Source organism: Vulpes lagopus, chromosome X, assembly GCF_018345385.1.
Source record: "Vulpes lagopus strain Blue_001 chromosome X, ASM1834538v1, whole genome shotgun sequence".
Taxonomy (NCBI): domain Eukaryota; kingdom Metazoa; phylum Chordata; class Mammalia; order Carnivora; family Canidae; genus Vulpes; species Vulpes lagopus.
The window spans coordinates 106,796,739-106,806,347 of record NC_054848.1 but is presented as its reverse complement, the minus strand read 5'-3'; positions in this window follow the sequence as shown (position 1 = coordinate 106,806,347).

Below are 9,609 nucleotides of genomic sequence, written 5' to 3'. Positions count from 1 at the left end.
GGGGCGGAGGGAGGCTGTCCCAGGCGGAGGAGCCAGGGACCCAAAGGAGCTCCTCCAGGCCCTGTTAGCACAACGCGCACATTGCAGCCCACCAGCTGGGGGGCCTCCTTGTACTGAATATTCAGTTATGTAGCATAATTGGCTTGGAGCCTGCATATACTGTAGGTTGAACACAGATGGCGTTTTCTACAATATAAGAAATACATTTCAGAAATATAAGTAAGTTAGACTCTGCTCCTTAGCGTAAAAGATGACCAGACACTGGGGGAAGGCCATGTAGTTCAGTGCGGTTGCAATCAGCAGATTTGGGGGCCGGCTGGGAGGGGCAGGAGGGACTTCGAGGGGAAAAGATGTGGAGACCCTGAATTCATCGATGATACCTGGAGAAGAAGAGGGGAGGGAGTAAGGAATCCGGAGTCATTTCAGAACTGTGGAACAAATTAGATGTGGGCAGCCAAATGTTGGAGCCACCAGAGATGGACTCCCAGCTGGGACTGAGGGGATGAAGCTAATGAGTTTGGACGTCAACACATCGAGTTTGAGGTATCTATGAGTCATTTAGGTATAGGTGTCCAAGAAAAGTTGGAAATATTGGGCTGGACTTCAGTAGAGAGCTTTGGGCTGCAGATACAGACATCAAAATTACAAGCCTCTTGCCTACAAGGAAAGCCTTGGAGGTGAAGTCTCTCTCCCAGGGAGAATACACAAAGCAAGAGAACGAGAAGAAGGAGAGGGCCCTGGGAAAAGCTGAGAGAGAGCCAGGATTGAATAGTTGTCAAGGAAGCTGAGGGAGGATGATATGTCAGCATGGAGGGGTCGTCACTGGTTTGGAATGATAGGAGAGATTGGAGAGGATAGAGGCTGAGAAGGAGTCATCAGATTGGCCAATCAGTTCATAGGTACCCGGTGATCTCTGCGAGAACAGTTTCAGTGGTGCAGGGGACCACAGAGCTGGGTCGTAGGGGAAGGAAGAGTGGGGACTGTGAGGGGTTTGGTGTTGGCAGAAAGAAGAGGGAGCTGTGGCAGGACAAGGAGCCAGGATCTGGGGAAGGATGTTTAGTGTGCCCACGCTTTGGGCGCTGTGAACAGAGAGGGACAGACTTGCATCACAAGAGGTAGGTCGCTGAGGGGGTAATGGGAGGGTGTGTGTTAGAAAGGAAGAACTCCTTCTATTTGAAACAGAAAGGAATTGGGGCACTGGGGTGGCTCAGTGGTTGAACATGTGCCTTTGGCTCAGGTCATGATCCCAGGGTCCTGGGATGGAGCACTATGTCAAGCTCCCCACAGGGAGCCTGCTTCTCCCTCTGCCTATGTCTCTGCTTCTCTCTGTGTGTTTTTATGAATAAATTAATAAAATTTTTAAAAAAAGAAACAGGAAGGAATTCACAAATAAACACAACACAATAGAATGTGGTGTTTTGGAATACATCCTCATCATCGATAGAAATATTAGTGCCTGGAAAATTAACAGAGGAAACATGCAATCAGACTTGGCTGTATCAAAGAATAACTAATTCAAATCACTCATGCCAACTGCTCACCAGTTATGCCTAATGAACATACGGCACCCTCACTATTCTGTGTACCCATACGTACTCATCAGGTTCACTTTGTTTTCAGTTGTGTTTTCTTTCACAACTCACTTCTCTTCAGGACTGCACAGTCTTCATAACCCATAGCTTATGTAATGGTTGTTCACTATCTTTAAAAAAAAAGGTTTAGAGGGAGCATCGGCTTGGACAGAAAAAAAAAAGTCTCAGACGTCAGTTTACTTCTCTGGCACTTAACTTGGCAATTAGGGGATGAGAGAGGAAAAATATTGTATGTACAGGAAAAAAAGGAGGCAACCTTATGGCCTTGTGATACTCAAGAGACATGCTGGCTAATAGAGAGGCTTGTCCCATTTTGAGAGAAGATTGTGTTTTCAAAAGAAGCCTTTTTCTTAGGCCTTTGGTAGTTACATATAATTACTATATCCTAGGGAACACAAATGTGATGAAAACTCAGCAGATGTGTTCTTTGGAGGTCATCTTGTGAGATGTGGTTTGATGTGCACTACAGCAAAACTTATTCTGAGATTTGTGTTTGTTTGTTTTCCTCACACAGTGACTCATCTAAGACATGAGTCTAAGACATTAAAGTCTGTATTATGTAAAAAGGTATCAGAGCATGCTTTTGATTCTAGTATAAAAAATGTAAAGATAGTGGCTGCCATTTATTGAGTACCTGCTATGTGACAGGCATGTTACATGTATTGTTTCAGTACACAAAATCTTTCTGTTGAATCTCTTAATTTTTTCGATAACATTGAGAGAGGGGCGCCTGGATGGTTCAGTGGGTTAAGCATCTGCCTTTGGCTCAGGTCATGATCCCAGGGTCCCTGGATTGAGCCCTGCATCAGGCTCCCTGCTCAGTGGAGGGTTTGCTTCTCCCCCTGCACCCTCTTCCCCGTGTTCTCTCTCATTTGCTCTGCTCTCTTCTCAAATAAATAAATAAAACATCTTTAAAAAAAAACACTGAGAGATAGGCAAGACAATTAATCCTTTTTAATAGAGGAGAAAGTTAGGGCTTCGTCTGCCAGCTACCACCCATTTGTTCCCATTCACAGCACATTTGAAGAGTTAAAGAGCTGTCTCTATTCTCTGTCTCCACTGTTTTTCTTTGAGCCACTTCAATTAGGTTCTTGCCTCCACTGCTCCATAAAACCTACTCTAGGTAAGTCACCAACAGCCTTCGCATTGCCAGCCCAGGGGCCAGTTCTCAGTCAGAGTCTTTTCTTGATCTATCAGCAGCATTTGAGATGTTGGATCACTCACTCCTCCTTGTTGCAGTCTCTTTCCACACTGTCTTGGTTTTCTTCCAACATCTCTGACACTCCCTTAGTCTCCTTTGCCATTAGGGTCCCTCTTCTGACTTCTCCATGCTGTGGGGCCTCAGGACTCAGTCCTTGGGACTCTTCTCTTATTTCCACTCACTTCTAAGGTGTTCTAATCTAGTCTCAAAGTCATCTCTATACCAATGACTCCAAAATTTTTATCTTTCGCCCTGACTTGCCACTTGAACTTGTGTATCCAACTTCCTACTCAACATTGTCTCCACTAGGATTTCCAATAGACATCTCAGTGTGTCTGAAACACTGCCCCTGACCTTTCTCCATGATGAAAAAGTAAGAAAAAAGAAAAACCTGCTCCAAACTATACCCTTTATCAGATGTAGGCAGTATCTCCATTCTCATCGTCCAGGCCAAAAACCTTAGGGTCATTATTGGTAGCTTTCTTTTTCTTAATCACCATACCCAATCTGTCCTGAAATCATAATGGATCCATCTTTAAAATATATCCAGAATTCAACCATTTCTTGCTGCTACCTCCTTGTTCCTTGATCTTGCCAGGAATACCTCTCCTTACCACAGGTAGCCATGTGGCTAATTCCCTTTTCTCTTTGTTCAGATGTCACCTTCTCAGTAAGACCTACCCTGGTCACCCCATTTAATAAAGCTGCCACCTGCACCCTCTCCTCAGCAACCCAATGCCCAAACATCCTTCTCACCTTCTCCTTTAGCCCACGACACCACCTTCTACCACATCACATAATTTACTTATTTAGTGTGTTAATTGTTTGCTGCCTACTTCCCCCTACTACAATGTCAGCTCCATGAGGGCAGGAGTTTTCATCTGTTTGGTTTGCTACCATACCCCCAAGGACCTGGAACAGTACCTTGCATATCGCAGACCCATTAATGTTTGTTGGCTCAAATTAAAAACCTTAAGTATCTTGCCTAAGGTTGGTTACATGGTGATAGGTCTCATATCTAAACTCTGGAGTCTCTGATACTAAAGCTCATGCCCTTGAGGACTCTATTCCACTATATCCCACTGCTGCCTAGAATAATGGCTCTCAGCAGGTGTACCCTGAACCCTTCTTGTGTGCCAAGAAAGGAACGTAGTTTTGCTACAATTGAGCATACAAAATGTTATGATGATGGCTATCCTAAAGGACATTGAGTTGAGTAGGTCAAGCAATATAGAATGAACTGGAATTCAATTTGTTGCAAGGAGGAAGATGCATAGGGCAACATCAAACAGCATTAAACAACTGTTGCAGAAAAGCATCACCTAGGTCTCGAGAAAGCTTTCATGTTTACTTATCTCCTGGGTATATAAGTAAGAGTGGCAAGGGCAGAGAACTGTTCTACTCAAACTGTGACCCAAGGTTGACATGTGTTGAGAAGCACATCGATAAACATCATTATGCTTCCTCAGGCCCCGTGAGGCATTGTTATAATGCAGAAGGGATTGCATTGTCATTATTACTGACTTGCTTAGTACACTTTTGAAACCCCTTGAAGCATACTGTCAAAAATCCTAATATTCAATAGTATACCATAAATTAAAAAAGAAATAGTTGAGAATTCGTGCAATCAGCTAGGTTTCACTGGCTCTATGTTGACAGGTCAGGGCAGAATGCTTTTTTCCTGCTTTTATTTTTAAACTTAAGAAAAATATGAGGGAAGCAGAAATGACAGGATGGAGCTGAATTCATTGAAGAAACAAACAACAACAGCCAAACACAGGAAAATTCTCCTGAGTGGATACATATGGTCAGTAGAAGGGAGTACTGGGCTCAGGAGGCCTGGATCTAGTCTAAGTTTTGCAGCTGAGGGTGTGGCTTTGGCCTGGTCATTTCTCTTCTCGGGGACTCAGTGTCCCCATCCATAAAATAAATGGTGAGGGGAGGGCAGCCCTACATGACCTGCACACTCTCCCCCAGCTCCCTCTCCTCGGGGAGCCTGTTATTCTGGTTTGGAGATAAAGGTATTGCTTCAAATAAAGTCTTCTGAGAGGCTAGGCGTTTGTTTCTATATCTCTGCATTTAGTTAATGGCTTAGGTGCAGAGGGTGGAGTAAATCAAACCCAGCTCGTGACAAATTTATCATCATTGGTATCTTGTTTTATTTATTTATTATTGCCTGTCATCCCCGAGACCCCGTTTACATTCTCTCCTCTCCCTCACTGGCAACGTTTCTCTTCTGCTTAATTACTCTATTTTTCTTTGTATGTGTTTTTACAAAGTATGTATTCTCACTTTCAGTAAATGGCTTTTTAAATTTCTGTAAATGATATTGCTATACATATTATTCTGTTTCTTGCTATTTTTTTGTTTTACCCAGCACGATGTTTTAAAAGCTTAGGCATGTTGCTCTATGTACATCGAATCCCCTGTTTCTAATTGCTGAAAACTACTCCGGAGTATGCATCCAACCACATTTTTCCTCTCCACTCTCTTGGTGATGAATACCAGATTGCCTCTGACTTCCTGTCACCATAAATAATGTTGTAATAAGAAACTTTCCAATTTAGGACAGAATTGTAGGTGGGGAAGTGAATAGGAAAGGGGCCACTTCTGAGCTGTGACCAGAATGGCAAAATGCTTCTGGTAGGACCTCCTTTGGGTGACAGAATGACATGCAAATGCTTCAGCTAGGGCAGTAAATAGAATTGAGGGTCTTGCAGTGCCAAGAAGCTATGGGAGTAGGTTTTCTGCACTGAATCTATCAATCTAGTTTGTCAGAGATTTTGACATTGGTTAGACTCTCTACCTCTATCCTTACTCCCAGGAGATGGCCTCCCACGATCCCGCAAAGGACGCAGACCATGGTCCTTCACTGCAAGTGGAGCTTTAAGGAGGCCTACAGATTCTTCTGTTTCTCTCAGTGCTTCCTCCTGTTCTCCATCTTATCACTTCTCCCCACACTCTCAGCAGGTTCTATCACCTCCTACTTTGTGGAGAAAATAGTAGCTATCAGATGAGAGCGCCCTTGAATTCCTTTTACCAACTCTATTGGTTTGCCTGCATCAGCACCTACCCTCTCCTTCCTTCCTTCCTTCCTTCCTTCCTTCCTTCCTTCCTTCCTTCCTTCCTTCCTTCCTATAGATCCCATCCCCTCCTTCCTTGCTCTAGTGGCTAAATCACACCCTGTCTCCCTCAATATTTCAGTCTCTACACTTCTACTAGCTCCTTCCCATCACCATGTCAATGTGTTCAAGTCTTTCTGATTTTAAGACTACATTTAAAAAATCTCTCTCAGGGCACCTGGCTGGCTCAGTCAGTAAAGCTTCCAACTCTTAATCTCAGGGTTGTGAGTTTGAGCCCCACATTGGGTGTAGAGATGACTTAAAAATAAATTCTTTTTTATTTAAAGATTTTTGTCTATTTATTCATGAGACACACACACACGGGGGGGGGGGGGGCAGAGACACAGGCAGAGGGAGAAGCAGGCTCCATGCAGGGAGCCTGACGTGGGACTCGATCCCGGGTTTCCAGGATCACACCCTGGGCTGAAGGCGGCACTACACCTCTGAGTCACCAGGGCTGCCCAAAAATAAAATCTTTTAAGCATCATATTAAAAAATCTTTCTCAACCTCAGTCCCTTCCAGTGACCATCATCTCTACCACCAACTCCTGCAACTTAGCAATTAAATTTATTGAAAGAGCTATATTTGCCCCCAAACTCACACAACCTCCTGGATGTCACCAAAGCTCTCTTGTCACTAAATCCAGAACACACATTTCTCTGCTTATTGTATGTCCATTTGCATCAGCATTTGTCACCATTGAGTACTGTGTCCATCATGAACTTCTCTTTCCTTGGCTTGCATGACACCATACTCTTGATTTTCTTCCTACCTGTCTAGCCATTCCTTCAAGGTATGCTTTGCAGGTTGATCCACTTCTGTCTGCTCCTTGATGTTCCTCATTTCTGGGTTTTGATTGCCATCCATATCACTGAATCTCGATCTCCACCCTGATCGCTCCCCTCTGCCCCATCACCTGCCTTCCAGACATCTGCATCTCAAAACCAGATGTCTGAGACTGAATTCATCATCCTTCTCACCAACTCCCCCCCTTTCAATCACCTCACTATTATCTTAGTGAGTGAATGGCATCGTCAGCCATTTGATTTCCCAAGCCAGGGAAACTCATAGCACTGTATATATTGCAATCATTACCAAAATTGTAAATTACAAAAAATATAGAAGCTTGTTATAAAAATGAAAACAGTACATAAGTATTTAAACTAAGAAGTGAAAGCCCTCACCACTTACTCTCCCCAGAGGTAAGCCTCTATTGACAAGGAGGTCTGTGCCTTTATAGACTTATCTTGCTGCATGTATATGGATAGCATTCACACACAGTTTTGTTTGTACACGTACTTTATTATACTATATGTGCTGTTTGGCAACTTCCTTTTTAGCATAAAAATATATTGTGGATATCTTTATATTTTTAATCATATTGATATAATTTATTCTTTTTTTTTTTTAATTTTATTTATTTATGATAGGCACACAGTGAGAGAGAGAGAAGCAGACACATAGGCAGAGGGAGAAGCAGGCTCCATGCACCGGGAGCCTGACGTGGGATTCGATCCTGGGTCATAGAGACACAAAGAGAGAGAGAGAGAGAGAGAGGCAGAGACACAGGCAGAGGGAGAAGCAGGCTCCATGCAGGGAGTCCGATGTAGGACTCAATCCCAGGTCTCCAGGATCACACCCCGGGCTGCAGGCGGCGCTAAACCACTCCCCCCACCCCCAGGGCTGCCCGATATAATTTATTCTTTTTACCAGCTGCATCCCAGATTATGTATAGGCCACATTTATTTACCTATTATGATATTGCTGGACTTTAGTTTATTCCCAGTTCTTACCATTTCAGGGTTTCAGTGAATGGCTTTGCCCATGGACAAAAGTAGATAAAGGGGATTAAGAGGTACAAACTTCCAGTTATAGAATAAATAAGTCATGGAGATGGAAAGTACAGCAGAGGGAAGACGGTCAATAATATTGCAATATCATTGTGTAGTGACAGATGGGGACTATACTTATCATGGTGAGCACTGAATAATATAATATATAGAATTGTTAAATCACTATGTTGCATACCTGAAACTCATATAACATCGTATGCTAATTACATTCAATTTAAAAAAAGATGAACATATAGAAAAATAAATAAAATGAGAAAAACCTTTGTCCATTAATCTTTGTATTCCTGTGCTGGATAGAATGTTAGAAATGGGATTTCTGGGGCAAGTATATGTACATACTTTTGGATGTACATCCATTTGGATGGGTACTGCAAAAGTACCCTCAAAAAAAGTGTGTGGCTTTTTTCTTCTCACTTTTCAACTGAGACACAGCATATGCACAGTAAATGCATAAAGTGCACTTTTTAAACTGTGCAACTGGATGGACTTCTCTAGGTGTATACACCTGTGTGACCACCATGTAGATCAAGATATCCACCATTTCTAAGCACCCCAGAAGTTCCCTTTTATGCCTTCCCAGCATATACCCCTCCCCTAGAGATCACCACTGTCCTGACTTCCGTAATTATCCGTTATTTTTGCCCTTATATATAAAATCACACACTATATTCCCTTTTGTGTCTGGCTTCTGTGACTTGACATATTGTTTATATTTATCCATGTGGTTATGTGTATCCAGTGTCCATTCTTTTGTTACTGTTACATAGTACTCTATTGTATGAGCATCCCAGTTTGTCTCTCCCTTCACTTTTTGGTGAGTAATTTAAGTTGTTTGCACTTTCTTGGCTGTTATGAATAAAGTGGCTGCAAACCTTTGTGAGCAAGTCTTTTGGTGGACTTATGTTTACATTTTCCTAGGAGTGATACGGGTGGCTCAGAGAGTGTGTTAAACTTTTTATTAGAAGCTACAAAAAGTTTTCCAAAGATGTCAAACCTGTTTGTTGTCCCACCAGCTGTGTAAATTGGAACCCCCATTCATAGTGTATGAGAGTATCATACACTGGATTGTGATGCATACTTCACTTTCTGTCTTCCCGAATGATTATAGGAACTGTGTCTGTCTTGTTTGGTACCTATCAAGGCAGATGCTCAATAAGTATTTGTGGAATTAGATTCATAATTAAGGGGCTACTGTGTATTATGCCTAAAGGTCTCTATCACACAATTTGAAGAGTTAACATATGTCACTGTGGACAAATTGTTACAGGTGTGGATGTGTCATTACCCTAAAGATGGTCCCAGTTTGTTATGGGTAGAACTGTGGCTTATTCACTGTTCTATCTTCTATGGCATAGAGCTGGGCACAGAGGAAGTGCCTGTAATGACCGACATTCTATACATGGTAAGATAATTGGTAAAAAGAATGTCAGACCTTCCTTAAACCTTTACTCACTGTCACTTCTGGACTGGGGTTGAAAGGAGGCAGAGAGGGATCCTCTTTTACCTCTCATTAACTACACAGCTACTGGCCCTCAGATTAGGAAATATTCCCCCCAACCTCTGGTCCACAACCTGATTTCTGTTTTTTTTTTTTTTTCTTTCCCACATGTATAAGGTGATGTATTGCAGCATTTATTTGAAAGAGCAAAAGTTTGGAAACCATTTTTAGGGAACCTCCTTTGAAAAGTTCTGGTATAGGGATCCCTGGGTGGCGCAGCGGTTTGGCGCCTGCCTTTGGCCCAGGGCGTGATCCTGGAGACCTGGGATCGAATCCCACATCGGGCTCCCGGGGCATGGATCCTGCTTCTGTCTCTGCCTCTCTCTCTCTCTCTCTCTCTCT